Here is a 20,062-nt window from a genome sequence, read left to right on the forward strand (position 1 = left end):
TGTCCTGGGACTCTGATTTCCCTTGGTGCCCACACAGACCCTTCAGCAGTGGGGAAGGTCAGGGCTGCAGCAGCAGTGCAGGGCAACAGGCTGCAGCAGTGAGCATTGCGTGAGTAGGTTTTGATACTCTTCCGGTATTGTAGTGTATTTATAATTTAAAAGAAAACTGCTGTGGAACAAGTGCTGTGTCTTTTTATATGGCATTGAATGTGCTAATGTGTTCAAGAAATAACAGTTTTTTTTACAGAAATAAATTCCTACAAGTTTTAGTTATGCTTTGTCCTCAGGTTAGAGATACATTATCTATCTATCTATCTATCTATTTTTTGCACAATGAATTATTTGTTATGGACCAGTAAGAACTGTATTGTGCACCAATTTCATCTCAACACCTGGGACCTACATATGTGTTAGATACTGGTACTTCTGATTCATCTCCTTGGGTCCCTGCCCATCAGCCATTTTCTGTTTATCTAGTCAGCATCAGTGAATGTGTCCTTGCTTATTTATCTTCCAGGCACAAACAATACACTGAGATGTAGAGGCAAAAAAAATCTCAACAACAGTAAAGGAATGATGGAGAGACTTAAATTCCAAACTTTGGCCAGCCCCATGTACTAAATTATAGAAAATTTCACAGGAAATTCGTGGTGGTACAATATATAGACAGACTTAAAAAGCCTCCCAAAGTAATCCACCCTTTTCCTTCTGGGAAACTGCACCTTCTTTATCTGTCCAGGGGATCAAGGAACGGTTGGAATGGAAAAATGTTAATACAACAGACATGAGAGTTTGAAATGAGAGACTGCTGGTAACCATAATTAAAAGTCAGTACTATTTGTATATCTATAGATATGTGTGTGTGTATGAGAGAGAGAAATGTAAAATTACGATTACTCTCAGTAACCTCTGCATGTATGTCCCCAGGTGATATATATATTCCCAAATAACGAGGAATATGTTACAGATTAGAACAATATACAGTTGCCTTTCCTTTCGCTCTGTCTTTGCATGTGTGCACGTGTGTGTGCCCCCACCAAGGCACAGCCCCTCTCTTTCGCAGGAGTTCAGGCTCAGGCCCTGCGGGTCTCTCCTCAGCACACAGGTGGGCTCACAGCAAAGATGCTCGTTTTCCACATTGCTCCGCCAGCAGTCCTTGCTTGGTTTCCCTTGCAGGGCCACCTGCTCCACACCCTTTTCTAGCCAGGTTGCTTCTTTTCTGCCCTTCTCACAGCTGGGACTCCAGCTCTCATTTCTCTTGCACCTCTCTATGGCTCTGCTTAAACGGCCTAAAATGCCCATCCCTCCACAGTATTGTGGAGTAACTTGCACCTGTGTTTCAGGTAACCTCAAGCAACTTTTCCTTCCACTTCTTCAGAGTATCCTTCGCTGAGACAGCTTGCTGCTGCTAACTTCCACTTTGGCATTAACCTACCCGGACATTGGATGAGCTCGCTCTCCATGTGTAAAACCACCTGCTCATCCAGTAGGGAAGCCCTCTTCCTCCTCCTCCCTCACCTTCCCATGCCACTGTCACTGGCTGTGTTATTTCTAGGTTAAATTGTAAGCCACTGGGGCAGAGGACCTTGTCCCTGGAGTATTAGGCAGACCTATCCAACCACTTATAACTTATCAACTGCAATATTTTTCTTTTCACTTCTAGAAATTGTCCTAGCCTTGTAAAAATAGATGCTTTCCAAATATATGAAATTAAAGCAGCTTCACAGGAAAGAAAGCCCAGAGCACCCCAGGCAGGGAGCTCACATGCTGTCACCCAATTTGTGCATTAGCATGCACTAAACAGGGAGATACTGCACAGAGCTGCGCCGGTCTCGCGGAGATTTTGTTGTAGTCGTCATTGTAACGCGGTGGAGAATATCCAGACTTGCCTGTAAGTCAAGGAACAATCTCTTCCTATTATGCCAGCTCGAATACTAAAATGGTTTCCAGTCACGCATCTGCATGATCCTAACCTTCACTCATTACAGACACAGTAGGGATTTACTTGCACCATGCTAGCTTTGCATGGGGCCTATATTTTTATCCCACAAAATCACGTTGTTACCTCCATATGTATGGTGGAAACAGCATGAGTAATGGAACCTTTAATCCTCATTTTTCAAAATTAGATTATAGTTTTACCTTTATTTTCTGCTAGTTTTTAAATCCCTCCCAATGCCAAGCAACATCGATGCTGCCTTCCTCCTAATCATATTCTATGGCAGTTCCAGTCTTAGCTGGATAGAAGGGGTTGCCTATGCAGATCCATATCCTAGGAGACTGCATGGATCACCTTCAGTCACCTTTCTTGTGTCCCTTGAAGAATTAGTTTAATCATAACAGATAAAATAAATGCCATATAACGTAAAATTAAATTAAAACCTATATGCAACAACAAAGATAGTATTAAGACATATCCATCATGCCTCTCTATCTCTGCACTTGCAGATAAACAGAGAGATTTATAAGGCTGGAACTATTTCAGTGCTAAAACAGAGGCTGGCAGTATTGAATTAAGCTGCACATATTTGTCAAAGGCTTTTCAGAAAGTTGTAAGGTCTGCACAGCATGACCTCTTCTAACTCCTGCCGCACTCTAAGAGCTGAAATATGTTATATTATATAATATGGGGGACACTGCCTTACAATACAGAATGAAAACATGTATGCTCTAAAGTACTCAGTTGACTCACACGCTGATTACGTAGTTTTAAGTGTCATATATGCTCAGTAGTACTGCCACATCATATTCCTGAAGATTCCTTAGTAAATTACATTTAATTGTTCTAAGGTAATTGTCTTACAACCTGCAGTCTGCTAGGAAGAATGAAATATTCGTCTATAATCATGGCAGCATAGTTAAAGTTGCAATTAGATTCCATTACTAGGTCTCCCGTAATGATGGCTGGGAAACTTCATTTGGCCTGAAAATTGCTACATTTACTCTGATAGGATCAGAGAATGTTTCTGAAAACTTTGAATACTCTGGGTCAAACTGGTTTTGAATTACAAGCAAATAAAAGTAATCTGATTACCTTGAAGCACCCCCATTAACAGGAATGTTAAGTTTTCATGCACTAATTATTATTACTATTTAAAGTGCAGTATCTAAGCTGCAGTATGGATCTGCAGCATAGACCTGCCGACCCTGTTATGCTAATAACATTACAAACACTGAATGACAGTCCCTGCCCTGAGTAGTTCATGTTTCAAAAAAAGTATTTATAAGGATGCAATGAATCTTTAGAAGAGTGTAAATATACTATACACACACACACACACACACACACACGTATATATACACACTCCCTCTATTTATTATGCATGCATATATAGAATAACACAGCATGCCTTCTGTAAACAATCTTACCTTTGTCCTCTTAATCCCCTTGCTGATTCACATCTGGCATCTACAGTGAAAAACTCTGGCACTACATGAAAGGAAAAGGGGACTGTGTGGATTAGCAGGCCACAAGAAGCATGTCCACCTAGCCCTGTGCCTTGTGCTCCCTATCCTTGGTGTGAATTCCTCATTTCTGCTCTTCATTTTTAACATAAACCAAAGCAGCCAGAGCCTGACTTTCGAGCTGGTTTATCGGCATGGCACTGCGAAACCCAAACTGTCTCTAGTTCAGAATTTTTTCCATTGAAAAAGGGTAATTTGTGCCTGTAAGTTGCTTTTTGTACCATCCACCTCCTATTCTGATAGAAGATTTAACTAAACTGAGGAGAGCAGTTGCGGCATTCCCAACAGCTCTGGTGCGTTGAGCCCCCTTTGGTGAAACGTCCTGAGTCTGGCAAACTTCCCTTCACACCAAAAGTCGGGGTTTGCCCACACTGATCCCTTTCCCTCTTCCCTTTCCCTTCCCCTTCCCCTTTCCCTTCCCCTTCCCCTCTCCCTTTTCCCTGTCCCTTTCCCTCTTCCCTGTCCCTGTCCCTTTCCCTTTCCGTCTTCACTTACCCCCGTGCACATTTTTCATTCCCCCCCTTCTTCCTCCCATTCCATTATTCCTCCCCTGCTTTGCTCACTTATACAGATTTCCTCCTCTGCTGGAGCAACTAAACTAGTGAAGGGCACCCCTATGGACAAGGAGCAAATATTTTACTTAGTCTGTGAGCACAACTAAATGGTTGGGTTACAGCAAAGCAACAGTGCCTGCATGCAGCTATGATTTTCTTTGCACCCTCAACCCTTCGAAGAGAGCCAGATTTAAAAAGTCTTTTTCACTGTGAATTGGTAGTTCTTCACTCAGGATCACCCATGTATCCCTTCTGTGGGATTTGTAACCTGAGCTTTAATTAACTTAAAAAGAGAATGCAAAAAGAGGAAATCTCTAATATTTGAATGAGGAGGCTTCATGAAAGCAGACTGAATATTTAATTCACTCTATCAGACAGCAAGAAGGTCAAATGATTTAAATAGTTGGTGTGTTGTGAAAACACACTCTGTCACAGCTGGGAGGTAGATGGAGTCCTAATCATTTATTTCCTCCTCAGTGTTGTTTCCCCCTCTCTGTTTGCTATGACACCATAGATTTTGGATTTTAATGTGCTGACAATGGGAAGATGCTTCCCTCAATGAATTTCAAGACAGACTTTTTAAAGAAAAAGTCTTCTTGTATTTGCTTGGAATTATCAACAATAAATGTATGGCAAAATGCCATGAATTACTTTCAATATCCTAGTTTTTGCTTTTTTCAGTCTCCTTTTGGTTTATAATCGGTAAAGTTTGTTTACAGCCTTGGGTTTTTTTTACTCATATCTCACTTTCTCCCCCCTTCCTTTCTCTTTCCTCCTATTCATTCCACTTCTCATCCTCTTTTCTTTCACCTTGAATCCAACATCTTGGAAAGTCCTGTGAGCATGTACTATTCAGTATTATTCATGCAGGTGTGTTATGGGACTCTCTTAAACATGCTGTGAAGAATCAAGTTCACTCCTGGGCCAAGGTTTCTGAGGAAGGTGACTTTATTACTCAGAAGCACTCTGCAGAATACAGATAAACTTTAGTGCTCCTGTCTAGCCCTCTGTTCCTCTTCTAGCATTACTGGCACAGAGAGTTGTCTTCATTAACAAGTTCAAATTACTATATACTTGCAGCATCAGTGGTCAACGAGTGCACATCTTATTTAGTCTGTGAGAAGAGCTAAGTGGGTAGGTTACTTTCACTGGTCAAAAAACATCCTCTTCCCTTAATGGAACAGCTTAATTATTCCTTCGTTCTCCTGGTCCTGGGGGATAGATTATTGAAGACAGATGGGCGCAAAAGTATGCATACATTAGTGCGTCGGGTTGGATGCAGCCGTGCTGCGGATGGAAGGGCTGACAGCTGTGTGGTCACATCCAGACACCCAGGAAATTGCCTGAGCTGAACTAAAGTGTGCAGAGCACCAGCAACCCTGTGTCATCCCCACATGTTCAACTAGGTGCCTGCGATGTCGCACAAAGGCCAGCGCACCCTTGCATACGTGGCTGAGTACACCAGGCCTGGGCGAGTGCGTGCGTGACTCTGAAAAGTCATCTGTTTGCCTCAGTGCTGTGTTTTCCCTTTTCCCCTTCCAAATTGCTTTACAGCAGTCATTTAAAATTGATGTGACTGTCATCTCTGTCGCCACCCCGAGTTTCCCTCCTTGCTCCAAGCTCCGAAGCTGCTCACCTGGAAGGCTGTTTCCTGTCAGTGACAGTCCCTGCCGTGGAACCAACTCCAACCTCTGCAGGGTCAAGCTCAGACCCTGATGTTACCTTTAGCCTTTGAAGGTGCGTTCTGGGCTGTGCTGAGAGAAGAAACCGGATATCAAATTGGGAAATCCAGAGTGATGCTAGCTATAGACTGATCTCTGCAGTGACATGCAGGACCTCTGGGGTTCTGATTCCAGTCCTGGTACGAAATCTGGCTTCTAAGCTTGGCAGGTCATTAAGGTGGAGATTTTCCACAGCACCCAGGTTATTTAGGAACAGAAGTGGCATTAGCTGTAGGGCTTATGGTTCTCAGTCTGTTTGTCACTATTTAAAATTTCTCAGATTTTACAAATCACCTCCTTGGATGCCTCACTTGAACAATGGTGATAAACATTACTTGTGTGCAACTGGTACGAGGCTTGACTGACATGAATCACACAGATCAGGTTGTGTTTGTGAATAACATCACCAAGTTCAAAGTCTCATAACTAACTCTGCCAAATATTCATCTGTCTTGAGGAGGACTTAGATATTCAAGTATAACAATTTGGCTATTTACGTGATGAGGTTGCTTCAATTCATCTTTGTAAAATGCTTTGAAAGTGCAACTTTTATATATATGAGTGGGATATTAAGTTAATTAATCTCGTTTGTGAGGGGATCCCAAAACGCTTTTCCAGTTTGTGTCTCATGGGACCACTCACTCACTGCTGAGTGATCTCACATATTTGTGCTTCCTGTCATCTTGTGTGACATGACAGAGTGACACGATGTATTCTTTAGATGGCAACTCCTTGGGATTAGAGGGGCCATGCTCTTTGTGTGTTTTAGTTCCATGTCTAAAAGCAGTTTTCTGTGACTAAAACTGTGACGAACAGCCAAAAAATGAGCAAATAATCTAACAGTTTCCTTAACTCAGATAGTAGCTGTGGTCCTCAGCTAGAGAGCTAAGCTGAATACATACTGTTAGTCCTCCTTTTTGTTAAAAAGGAAGCCTGCAAAGAGTGGTTTCATTAATCCTCCCACAGACCTAGTGGGAAAGAAAACTTTGAAATAAAGTCAGCTGCTGGAAACCCTGTCTGGAGTACGCACACCCTCATTTGCATTTTGATTTCTGTGATTTAACTGAAGGCACAGGTTGTCCCTGCCAAAAAATCCCTCGCCTACCAAGGGATATACAAGGTAGAACTGCCCAAAGCAGCCTGACTTATGAGGCCTGCCACGGCAACACAACCAATGCATCCCTAAACATTTAGTAATAAAAAATCTGTTGTTCTTTGGTCGCCAGGATTTAACAAGCCTAATCCCTGGGAGAGGTGATAAAAATTCATTAATCTAATTAAATACTTCTTATTGCCAAAGTGACTTTGTAGAGTAGCTTTGCTGAAGGATAAGCGCAAAGTAAAATGGAGTCCCAGCAGAGAAACAAACGTTAGACTTCAGCAAGCTGGTACACGTTTCATTAAACTCATAATTATCCTTTGGTTCTAAGTAGCTGATAATATTTAATGAGTATCCAAGATAATTTAAAGAAAATGTTTACTAATGAGGAACAAATAGTGCTATGGAAAACTGATATCTGGGGTACCATAACCGTGTATCTTACCTGTATCTTGTGTACTTGGTTTTGTACAAGTGATTTAAATGTTCTTTTTAAAACCCTTTTACTGTAGGCTGGTGCCACCAGTTTCACCAAGAGCCCTTGTGAAGTACAAGAAACCTGTAGAAGCAAAGGATGTGTTTTGGGAGAGGTGACATTGAAGGGGATTCACAGGCGAAATAAATCAGCAGGGGCCTCTTTTGGGGGTTGAACACAGATATGAGCTGATAGTTTCCGAGTGTTAATTGGTTTATAAATTTGGGAGATCCTAGCCTTCTGCAGGCAGGTTTGCATGGTGGGGTTGGAGGGGGCAGGTGCTTTCGTCTGCCCCACTGCTGGGTGTCGGGAGGTGGAGGACAGGGACCGGCAGCACCGGCTCCTCCGGCTTTGCTACCTGTGGGCATGTATCTCTCCGCTTTCCATGCCTGCCCGGCTCAGCACGGTCCTGCTGCCTCTCGGCTGCACTGGCCAGGGTCCATCTGCCCTGGCATCGCTAACCCACAGCTCACCTCCGAGCAGGACGTGGCTCCTCTGAGGGAACCTGCCAGGAATTAATTACCGTGTTAGAAAATGCTCCTTTTATCCCTGCTGCCTCGGTTTCTGCAGTTTAATGCAACTAACCTACCCTTTTTCTTTCCACTTTTTTTTTTTTCTGGTGGTACCGTTCACATCAGGAAGTCTTTTTTATTTAGTGATACTCACCATGGTGATTCCTTGTAATCCATTCCAGTCCATGCAGTTTTTACCATTAACTTTAATAGGAAAATAATTTGACTCCTGACAGACTACACATCATTTGTTGGCAGGGGAAGTAGGATACCAGGCTGAGTATAAGCTGATTGCTTTCCTCCAATATTCCTTTATAGGGAATGGTTTCTTCTTCTGTAAGGATATGTGCCTTGCAGCTCAGAATATTCTATATTGGAGATAGAGAGTGTATTTTCTTTGCCTTTGTATCAGACAAAGTTACAGCTCTACATCTTTCTAGTGCATATAAATAAGGAGTTGAAATCCGTATTTAAAAGACTGAGGAAAAAAATGCCTTGTCTTGCACTGAAGCTAAGGCGATGAGATTTAGAAGAAGAGCTGGTGATGAGAAGGGAATCACCATTAGCGAGCTCACAGCGCCTTGACCCTCCATCAGCCTCTTTTGAGTCTGAGCATCTTCCCACGCCGTACACTGAAACCCACACGGCTCCCTCTCATCACATGGTTCCCCACTCCTGCTTGCTAAATGTGTTTCTCCATTAAATCTATTGTGTTTGGCCCCCCACAAAGCAGATCCCTTTTGGACCTGTGTCCAGGATGTAACTACAGTGACTCAAATCAGCATTGTCAAACCACAGTATTACTTATTTTATATGTAGCGCTCAGAAAAGACCTGCATTGCCCGCACCTTGCTTGCACTCTGACATTTCCCACGAGAGGTGAGCTGGCCTAATTTATTACTGGTAGGTCCATTTCTGGAAGCTGGGTTTACTTTCCCTAACACCATGTCTCACCCTGCCTGATCATTTTTCTGAGGCTGTCCAACTGAAGGGACACAACCATGCCTTAAGCTAGGGGTTGTTGTGCTCAGCGAGGTTGGACCAAGCTCCTAAGCCTTAGTACTGGGATTCTCAGGTATATATTGGCCACTGGGCTCTCAAGCAATCGCACACTTTCCTGGGACGTCATGAGCTCTGATAGTAGCTGACCCTTGGAAACCAAATAGCAAACAGCAGAGCAGAAGTACACATGAGTATAAAATGAATGTGGATATTTCTCACTTTCATCATAGCAGGAAAACATCCTCTGCTCCAAAATGCCTGCTTATAGCCTTGTGTCCTGATGGTGTACATATATTATGGAAAGTATTCTGGTGCTGCATGAAAGGAAATGGGGACTATGTGGATTAAGAGACCACATGCATGTGTCTATTTTATGGCTGTGATTATCTTTGTAAGGTGCTTAAATGCTGTAAGTGTAGCATGCTATAAATGGGTAGACAGATTAGATCAGCTAGATCTGTGATTCTCAGCAAGGGAGTTTATACCTGCTCGGCTCACTTGGATGCTGAGTTTCTCTTTAAATGTGATATTACTAGCTGTTTTTCTGCCCTTTATCAACTGGGTTTCCAACTGGCAGCCTCATAGGACTTGAGGCCGTATCTTTGCTCTCAGATAGATTTTTGTATATAAAATCATATTTCATTTACAAGCCATTATATGAATTCATTGGCTACCTACTATCCTGGCTATTATAAACATTAAAAATACATATATGGAAAGGTGTAAGGAATATGTAGAGTAATACCCATCCATGCACCCAGCCCTGCCTCTGAAGTAAAATCAAGGGCAAGTCTGTTGCGGGGGAAAGGATTATGTTCCAAATCTGTATGTATCAGATTTTCAATTTTGCCTAATGGAAACCTGATTTTAGATGGGTTGAAAAATAGCTGGTACTTGGACCATAATGGCTGTGCAACTATTATATCACAGTGCTTCACTGAAGCCAGGACTCTTGTTCAAATGCATTGGCAGAGTGCCTGGACGTGGCTTTTTGTTGAGTTTGTTGGTCTGGAAGCAGGAATTGAGTAAGATTACTCTTTAACAATATTTGTAAGCCTTGCAGCCAGTTGATAGCTTTAAAGCAGGAAAAGTGTAATTCTAACAGCTGCCTTTCCAGCATTTGAGAACGGCATTGCAGATGTGTTACCTATTCTGCTGCACAAAAGGTGCCAACCTAGTAAGCAGTCATCAGAAAAGAAAACCGTCTGTTCACATTTTGAGAATACAGGAACATAAATGTTTTATATACCTCATCTTGTAGACTGGGAAAGAGTCATAAAACTGTCCTCGCCATTTAAAAGTTGATTTCTTTCTATCTAGTGCCTTACAGTTGAACAGATACGTTGATATGTTTACAAGTACAGTGAAGGGTAGAGTTAAGTACAACAGTGATGAAAACTTCAGAGATCAGTATAATATAACCTTTCCCTTGTGAAAAGTGAGCATTCTAGCTCTCTTTTTTGATGCTTGTTGTTTCAGTGTCACAACTAAATCATATAACAGTGCTATTCATGAAGATGCAAGTTTTCTGTTCCCAGCAAATTTCCTTTGATTTTAGAGGTGAAATTGTATGTAACTAAACCTTTGCTCAAAATCTACAAGGGTTACGCAGAGCAAGAGAGAAAAATCCCCTCCGACAAGCCAACCCAGGGGAGTGAGACTGAAAGGGACATCTTTTCCTCTTGTTTCGTAGAGACATGTGAGGCGAGGTGGAATGCCGTTTCGGAGCTTTCTGACGTATCCCTCCCAGTACATCCATTCTCCTCTTTGCACCAAAGAAGCCATCGGTTTTAGTGAGGGAATACTATATGCATTTAGCACTATAGAAGTATGCTATGACTGTAGGCTTGGGGTTTCGTCCTGACTGCTATTACTCAAGCTACTGAGTTTTTATGTTTGACTGTTATTACTCCTTACTCAAGTGAGATCACTCTTGACGACCATATATATTGCACTCTTCACTATATGTATTTAAAAAGACTGGGCCTACAGGGCTGTGCTGTGGTTCGGGCTTTCTGCACCCTCTGGAGCAGGGACACAGGGGCTGACAGAAGAGAGCGTCCAGGGACGGCTCTGCACAGGCTCTGACACCCCCCCTTCAGTCGGGTAAGAGAGTGACAGTAAAGATAACTGAGGTAGGGAGCTTGTGGGGAATACGGATAAACAGGGAGACAAAAAGATTTCTGCGTTTTTCTATGCTCGCGTCAAAAGATAGAGCAGGAGTTCAACTCTTGCAATCCAAAATATTGCACCCCAAATACCAGCGAATTGGAGTTTGATTACAGTAATGGAAACATATGGATAAAACAAAGAAATATTAAGAAAGAGTAGACAGTTCAGCTAGAGGATAGATCGATCTTATTAACTGGTAAATTAATTCTCATACATTCTTCGCAGTTCAGTATATAACATTTGACTCCCACAATTGAAATTGAATTATAAAACTGTACCAAAGTTTCAAAGGTAACCTCTAAAAGCAGCCATCATTTCAGCAGGACAGACTGAAGGGGAAGACTTTCTCCTCAATAATTTATGAACAGCACGTATTAAGTATCCAATGTATGCCAGGTAATTGTACTGAGATACTAGGTTTTCACACCAGGTAAGCAAATAACTATAATGGAAAAACAACTGATTAATGGTTAGCTAAGAGCACCTGTGAGCAGTGGCTTCAGTTCCAAAAACGAAGACTTTGTCGTGCAGAAAAGAACTGCTGTTTCTTAGACTTAATCAAAAGGCTGCGAGGTTTGCCGAGACGGGAACCAGAAGCCTGTGAAAAGGGACAGCTAGGAAAGGGCAGAGGAAAAGATAGAGAATGCCGGTGCGCAAGAAATTTTCACAATATTAAAAAATCAAAAAATGGGCTGGGCAGTGGTTGTGTGTGTTAAACAAGGTGGGCCCCTGGCAACTTGGTTTCAGAGCCCCATCTTCACTGCAAAGTTCATGCGGGAAGGGAAATGTCGTGGTTATGCCCACGGCGTGGACAAGGGTACCAGCATGTGACGTACCGTGTTCACGTGCGTGGTTTACAGCCTGCGTGCTGGCGCCAGTCAGGTCTTTTTTGTAGCATAAGAACTAGATTTAGAAATACAAAATATGTGTGTCTGGTTTTGCCTCGTGTATTTTCTCCCACCCTTTAAATATCTGTATTTCCATTCAAAGTGTTTCTGCACTTTGGAGGAGGAGAGAAGAAAGGGAATGCACCAAGCAGCAGGCCGGTTTTGGGGAGACAGTGTGCTCGTCTCGTCTCTGCCACCAACCCTGGACATGTCATTCGGTGCACCAGCCTCCCTCCCTGTGAAACGGGAGGTGCTCTGGGATCCGCTGGTGAGAAGCAGGGTACAAACGCTAGATTTATCCCATCTGTTATTAATGATGACCCTGAAGAACTGAAAGGAAGCTGCCTCGGCTGCTCCTGAGGGTCACTGACACTTTGGTGAACTCAGTTTGCTTTCCAGCATCAGATGTCCGCGGCCAAAACCCCTCTCAGAGCCCCGGCTGCGTTACGGGAGGAAGGGGGACTCGGGCCAGCCCGTCACCCCGCAGCTCCTCTCACAGCGGTGGGAGCAAGAAGCTGCCGCGGCTCTGGCACGGGTGCCCACTGCCAGTGCACGCTTGATGCGCTTGGATACTTTTCCGTAAGCACAGGGCGGTGAAACAAAGGGGTTACTGTGAGAGCAGACCTGCAGGCTCTGCAAGGCAGGGCATGTTTTATACGTAAGTGCATTCATTTTGTTTAAAGAATTGGGTCAAACTAAACTACAGCAGGGATGCATTTGTTTTTGCATGTAAGACTTCATATCCATTATGTCATGGATACAGTGTAGCAGTCTCTCAAATTGTTTGTAATTCGGCGTTTAAAATGGTATGGTGTTGTAAGTTAAGCAATTATCAAGACTTCAATTCCAAGACACTGAGGTTCCAGGTTATAGGTCTCATGAGTTTTATTTACTTTATTTCATGTCAGCTCATTATCAACCTCATCAGCAAGCGCAGACTTAAAAGTAAGCCTGGATCAGTCATTATTCTAGGTACACATATGCGGATTAAGGGTCTTTTCATCTATACAGCTTGGGAAAGGGGGGCAGAAATCTATATTGTTTCACTTTCCATTATTCAAATTTGCAAAATAATTTTTAAATGAGTCAGGAAGGCCATGGAGATCACTAATAACATCTCTTGTATCAGAAGTAATTTGGTTTGTAACTCTCTATGATCAAATCAAATAATCCTTTTATACCTGACCAAAATTACTTTGTAGAGTTCATGTGCTATTGCTAATAATTATCATCACAGTGTGCCTTTGAACCATTAGGCATTATGTTATACACATTTTTATAATGAGGGTTAGGACTAGAGATCTGATGTCTGTTCCTGTATTCACATTCCCTGAAATGTGAATACTTTTCAGCTAGCTTGTGAGTAAGATGGACACAAGTAGCCATTCACTACTGAAATCCCTTGCAAACTGGAAATCACTCTTCATGTCTAAAAAGATGTCATGGTATCTCCATGACTCCTGACTCCTTTTGTTGCTGATGTCCACTTGGTGTGACTTGGTGCTGCTGACTTTTTTCATTAAAAACAATAACCAATTCTAAAAATCAGATTAGTTTGTAATTAATTCATTATAATTTTCATTTTGACATACTTTGTCTCAAAGTAAGAATGCAGAATTTCTAAACCACTTTGGGAAAGTGCGAACTTCAGTTTAGTCTTTTTCGGGTAAAACTATGGGCAAACTTCTTAATCTTTACAAAGTTATTTCTCTGTCCCCAGGGATTTCTCGCTGCACTAAATCTCATAGCTGTGTTTCTCATTTGGGGCATCATTCTGCACAGGTGGAGAAATATGATTCTAGTTTCTTCTAGAAAGCTTTACTTTATTCAGATTTCAACATAAAACATAGTAAGTGTTGGTGTGCTTGTCAGCATTTCATAATTTATTGGCCCTGTGCTAATGAATATCAAGGTGAACTCTCTTCACTTTCTGTTCTATTTAGAGGCTGATCTAAATCCTATAAAATGCAAACTATTTTGTAATCTCAACCGCTGTATTAATTTCAGGGCAAGACTGAGATCCCTATATGCATTTATGAGATGCATCTTTCAGCATAATATTGCACATTGCAAGTCTTTGATAAGGCCCGTATTCTGGAATCCCTCTGGGATTTTGCAGCCCCCTTATAGTGGCTGAGCAAACTCCCTATACTGGCACATGCCGGCTAGTCTATGCGTTCTGCAGAATTCTACATATCAGGTGCCTATTACTATGAGACACGAGTCTTATACATATTATAACAACATAGGGAAGGAAAAAAAGCTGTTATGTTGTACTTTAAAAATGGTTCAGGCTTCTTTCTAGGGGCAGGGAAGTCTAGAGTTTGAAGGCCTGCCCGTGTCTGGCTCCTGCCAATTCTACCCTTGATTTAAGCAAGGCAAAGTGTCCTATTTAAAAGCAGATGTAAAAATGAGGCAGGCAGGGAGAGATCATTTCTCAGATAATCTGGAGTCAGGCCATTCAGGTCTTAGCAGATTGTAACTGATATCTTGAATTTCACCAGGAAGTAAATGGGTGGCCAGCACAAAGTAATGAAAGGCTTTATTACCATATGGTACATTAGAAAACTGGTCTATTGTACAGTGACAAAGAACTAAAAATTGCTTAACCAGATGAGCTCAAAAAGGAGAAAAAAAAATCAAGCTCAGCCAAGAGCCTTAAGACACCAGCAAAAAAAAGACATGGGTTGGCACAACAAGGGTGGTTGCCCTCCCTCGCTTTTCCTCTTCTGCACAGAGGCAATGGTTCTTAGCGATCCTGCTGAGGGAATATTACTCTGTCCTCCGACTTAGTATTAACTCCAAAGCACAGTGTTTGTCTGTGCCTGCTGTTTTTTATCCCATTTGTGGTGGAGCAATGCTAGGGAAGACAAGTGGCGAATAACAGCTATCATAAAGGGTGCAGAGTCCTGTTATGTGACAGAGCCTCAGCATCAGTGACTGGTGCTTGTTTTCCCTCACTTTTGGTGGAAAAGTACATCAAAAGATGTCAAGGTAAATTCTTTTTCTTTTTCTTTTTCTTTTTTTCCTTTTCTTTTTCTTTTTTTCCCCTCCCCCTCCCCACTCCTCCCCTTCTTCAAGTCTGTCTTTGTGTCATCTCTTCAAAGTACACTACCTGTAAAATATTGATTCACAGCAGGCTGAGCTGCCAGGTTTACATTTCTTTTTCACTGGCAGCAATAATAAACTATTACAGACAGTGCAGACTCAGTACCAGGCTCATCATTGCACCACAAGCACATCAGTCTGTCTTATGTGTGACTCAACATAATGAAACAAGGACCCAGAGGTATCTCAAAAGCAAAAGGGAACCGAGAAAGAGCCATGAGGGACATCAAAGGAGCCTAAGGAGATTGTAAGTTGAGGATGTAGCAAGTGCCACCTTAAATAGCAGTAACAGCAGCTCTGTTTATTCAAAATAACTTGTCAGGAAAAACAATACAGTAAAACAACCAGTGCCACCTGAGACTAGAAATCTAAAATAAACAAACTCTCTCCTTCCTCTGTTCAGCTTAAAAACAAGAATACCACCTACTCCTAGCTATCTCCATAGTCTTTATGCTGTTGAAAAAACGTGTCAGGAATGATTAGAGGAAGGTAAAAAGACCCTCAATAGCTTGTGGCAGTGCTATGAAAATTGTGCCTGGTGGGAATGACGGATATGCGCATGTATTCTATGAAATGTATGCCATTTTGATCAGAGGCAACACTTTCTTGGTTTATGAGCTATAAAAAGAGTAAGGCAGAGGTCTTGGAGTAAGTCAGGGTCCCATACTGGCCATTCCCCCAGTGGTATGTGCTTGCCGGAGTGCTCTAAGACTACAGTAATAAAGCCAGACAGAGGACAGATGTAAAATGTTCTCTGTAAACAGCTAGGGTTTAGGGATGTGCTCAGAAAAAAAAAAGCAAAAAAAAAGCCAGAGCAGTATATTCTTTCCTTTAGGCTGATAGATCTGCAATATTACTATTTTGCTGAAAATATACATATGTGCATGCATTTGCTTATATTTATTCTTTTCTCCCAACTGTGACTACTTTTATTCTAAACAGTTCTCAGGTAGAAACAAGTGTGAAAGTGTTATATGAGCTTTTCTGGTGTCTGCTGTCACTTGCCTCACCTTTGAAGAGTTTGGGGGAAGGGAAAGCAAACAAGCAATGTCAATAAATCAATAGGGAGAGGCGATGGCTTTAGCATTTCATTCTTGTTTTATTGAAGCTTTCAGAAAGTGATGGAGGTTGTTATGGCATGCAGCTATGAAGCTGTTAATGGCTATGATCCCAAACAGATTTTACCGCACAGGGGATGCCATGAGTCACACCAGTCTAGGATGTGACTTATTTTTAAAAGGGTGTGGGAACAGTTCTGAGTTCCTCTTATTTAAATGCTTTTCAATTTGCCCCTTTGATTTCTGTCCTGCACAGTTACAGCGAAGACATCAACTATGAGACCAGAACACATCTTTCAGTTCAGAAATGATGGTTTGCCTGGGGAGAAATTCCTGCAAATTGCCATCTGCTCCCTTTAACTTTCATGGTCAGAAACTCCTTGCGAACCTCTTCCACCAAGGGACATGAGAAAAACGAGGAAGTCACCACTGCAATGTGGCCAGTAGGTAGGAAATTTGGAGCTATGAAAACAGACACTGATATCTGAGGAACTTTGGAAAGTGATGAGAGAAGGGATATATCTCATCCAGCTTTAGATATCCTCATATGTCTATATCTAAGCTAGTCACCTCAAGAAGCCTCAGTGAAGAGAAACAGGCGCTTTGAGGGTGTAATTCATCTGGCCTATTACAGGATGACATGAGTTGTGCCTGTTTCTCTCCCTGCATCGTAAGAGGTGTTTAGACAGCCAGTTCACAGTTAGGTCTGTATTTGATCTTCTGACCCTCATCACAAGTGCTTAGCTGCCATCTGACTGAGGTACCTGAAAGGTACTGCAAGCACTGACATTCCTTTAGAAGTTTGGCTAAGTATACTCAAAAATTACAACATGGATGCCCAAAATAATAAAGTTTGCTTAAGAATCTTAAGATTTTTAAAATAATACATTTAAGGGACTTATTTACTTCCAGATATTTTGCAATTTTCAGGTGCCTGAGTTCATGTTTCAGACTTCTCTCCAGGATTGTAAGCCCTGGAAAAGTACTTATCAGTAACAACTACAGGTTTCCTACGGACATCTCAGATCCCTCTGCCACCTCTGCTGCAATTGCAGCTCCCTCGCATCTCTCTTGTGGCCTCACTTGCTCGTATTATCACTTGTTCCTCCTCACGTCTTGCCTCCCTGGTTCTCCCCGGGACTCCTCACTGAGAATGGCACGGCTGCTGCCTGGCAGCCGAGAGGGCCATGCAACATGTGCCTGCTGAGTCTACAGTCCTGCCGTGTCTCTGTGCATGGCAGTAACTTGTGTCCTTCTTTTTCAGCCAGCCACTAAAGGAATAGTGTATCTTCTTGAAATCTCGCTTCCCTGACCAACAGGAGCAAAAGTTACTGAGAAGCAATGCACAGGCAGCATGTCTCTGTAAACTTCATCTCCCTGTGAACTAGGGCTTATACCAAAGAAAAACACACTTGGGTCCTGGAGAAAACACTGTTTCTAGGATTCAGGTTTTGGTGATAACAATAAAGTCAAGAGGTGGCAAGGTTGCACTTATTATTATACACTTAATTTCTGCCTGGCTTTGACTGGTACCACTGTATATATGGTGGTCAACGCAAATAATTTAGCACCAAATTTTGTCATTGTCATTCATACTGAATAGTGTATTGGAGCTACTGTTCTGGCTGGCTGAGTGGGTTTTTCCTGCTGTATCCACAGGCCATTACTCATGGCCGTAGGAAAAGAGGAAAGATTGCTGCTGCGGAAAGAGATCCTCGGAGGAAGCCGAGGTGTCTGCCTCCCCTCCTGGCACAAAGAGGGGCCTGTCTGTATCAGCAGCACCAGCGGCAGGAAGGGAGCTGTTTGTGTATTGTCTCCCAGGAATAAATAGACGTGGTTGTGTTGCTAAACTGAGCTTGTGCCAACACCGTTCTTTCTGGGGTTCTGCCTGGCGCTGCTAATTTACCCGTCAATGGCCTGTGAGATGGCGTATCACTATTCGGCTCTGTAATAGACCCCACCAGTTTCGTTCAGGCTATTTACACTGCCCATTGTGAGCAGGGTGGTAAAATCTGATCCTCCGAAGTCGGAAGAAAAGGAGCCTACATCTTCTTTCACGCTGATGCATAGCTGCATGAAAAGAACAAGACTCTGTTTGTAAGGCAAATGTGCTCATGAATCCACAGTGGGTAAAGTGAAGATAGAGACCATGTGTTTGTGGCTGTCTTATTTTGACAGCGTTTTGGTTGAAACGTACCCCTGGGCTGAGGGATGGCCCAACATCTCAGCATCGGTTTACATTTCTAAATAGGCCTCAAGGTGGCTGAATAGTTGCATGCAGGTCTTGTGTTCACCCTCTGTATAGCAATTTCACCCAACATGCTGGCAAAGGCACAAACTAAGTGGACTGAAAATAATATATTCCTCCATCACCTCCCCTAATCTCTTTGTTATGTGTTACGTGGAAGGCTAAGAGCAGCTAAAACAACCAGATACAGATTTATTTGCCAGTGTCACTTTAACAGAATCTGAGGAAGGAAATAACTCTCTTTCAAGCTATTCCCTTCTTGTTTTTGGGGTGCCCAACATTGTATTGTAAGTTCTGTGGGCTAGAAACTTTGGGGTCTTCATTTTGTGTCTTGTACAGCACTGAACATGCTGCTGTCACTTAGGCAAGGACACCGGAGATGAGTAGCACAAGATGGTGCTGCTGACAGTCCTCTGCAAACTGACGTGGATAGCTTGATGCAATCATTTTCATCTCCTTTAATCTCAGACACAATGCAATGCTTTTGCACTGGTGGGGTTTTGCAGAGACCTTTCTATAGGTGATATAAATCACATAATCGCTCCTGGCGATCTTTCTGCATGGTGGGTGGAAAAGGGCAAAGAAAGCGCTGCTCCCTCCCTCGGGCAGACAAGGGAAGGGTCATGGAAATATCAGTTAGCTCCTTCCTTGCATGGCAAGGCAGGGGGGAGAAGACAGAAAAGTGTCCCTCACGCCTTCATCCCCCAGGTGGATAAGGGTGGGCTAGGAAAGTACTGTTTGTGCCTCTCCTCTTGAGGCTGACTTTAAAGCAAGGATTTTTTGTTCTGTATGTGTCTCAACCATCAGGAAGATCCTTGAGATTCAAGAGAACCTGGTAAACAACTGAAGATCTGATAGCTTATTTTTAACCCTTTGCCTATACAGTTCACTTGTTTCAGGTGCACCCGAGGCCTGCCGAGGCTGAGGTGCGATCTGGTCGTCAGGCGTGTGAGTGGGAGGGCAGCGAGGTATCATATTCCAAAGTGGAGAAGGATAATTGTGCCTCTCAAGTGTGCATGGCATTGAAGATTTATTATATTTTCCTTTTACCTTTTTCACAAGATTTCAAGTTGCTCAAAATGAAAGAAAATAAATACTTGAGAAGAATCACAAGATAAAACAATTGAACTGGAGCGATGCATTTAAAATGAAAATGTTCTCTGTTTAATTGCAGGAGAGTGTCAAAGGCAGGGTGGTTTCTGCCTGTTGAGAATTGCTGTCGCTTCTCTGCTTCCCCAGTAGGGAACTGGAGAGACAAGAGGAACAACCCATTTCTGCCTCACAACCTACGAAGCATCACTTCTCCCTTTGAACCCCATCTCCAATTCCTGGGAGCTGACTGAAAGACAAAGATTCGTGGTTTATGGTTTCCCCATATTAAAAAAAAAAGAAAGAAAAAGAAGAAAAAGGCAGCTTCCAGCCTTTTTCTTCAAGGATGTCTGACTGTTTTACTGCCCATTCATCATTTCCTATACTTTTACCTAAGGTGGCATAGCATCTTTGAGTGACACTCCCCAGACTGCAGTTTATTCCATGATATTTAGGGATCTCCTCTTAATTCTGTATTGGCTGGTGTTTCTGCTGAAGAGATCGTCTGAATGGTCTTCTGGCTAGGACACAGAGCCTACAGAAAAGCTGAATTTAGAGATCACATTGGTCTGATGCAGTCCATGTGAAACAAAACTTCATCTGGGTCACAGCCACAGTTATATGCCTGTCTTTTTAATAATTCTGGTGGTTTTAAATGTTAATTTTCCGTCC

This window comes from Apteryx mantelli, chromosome 3 (genome assembly GCF_036417845.1).
Source record: "Apteryx mantelli isolate bAptMan1 chromosome 3, bAptMan1.hap1, whole genome shotgun sequence".
NCBI lineage: Eukaryota > Metazoa > Chordata > Aves > Apterygiformes > Apterygidae > Apteryx > Apteryx mantelli.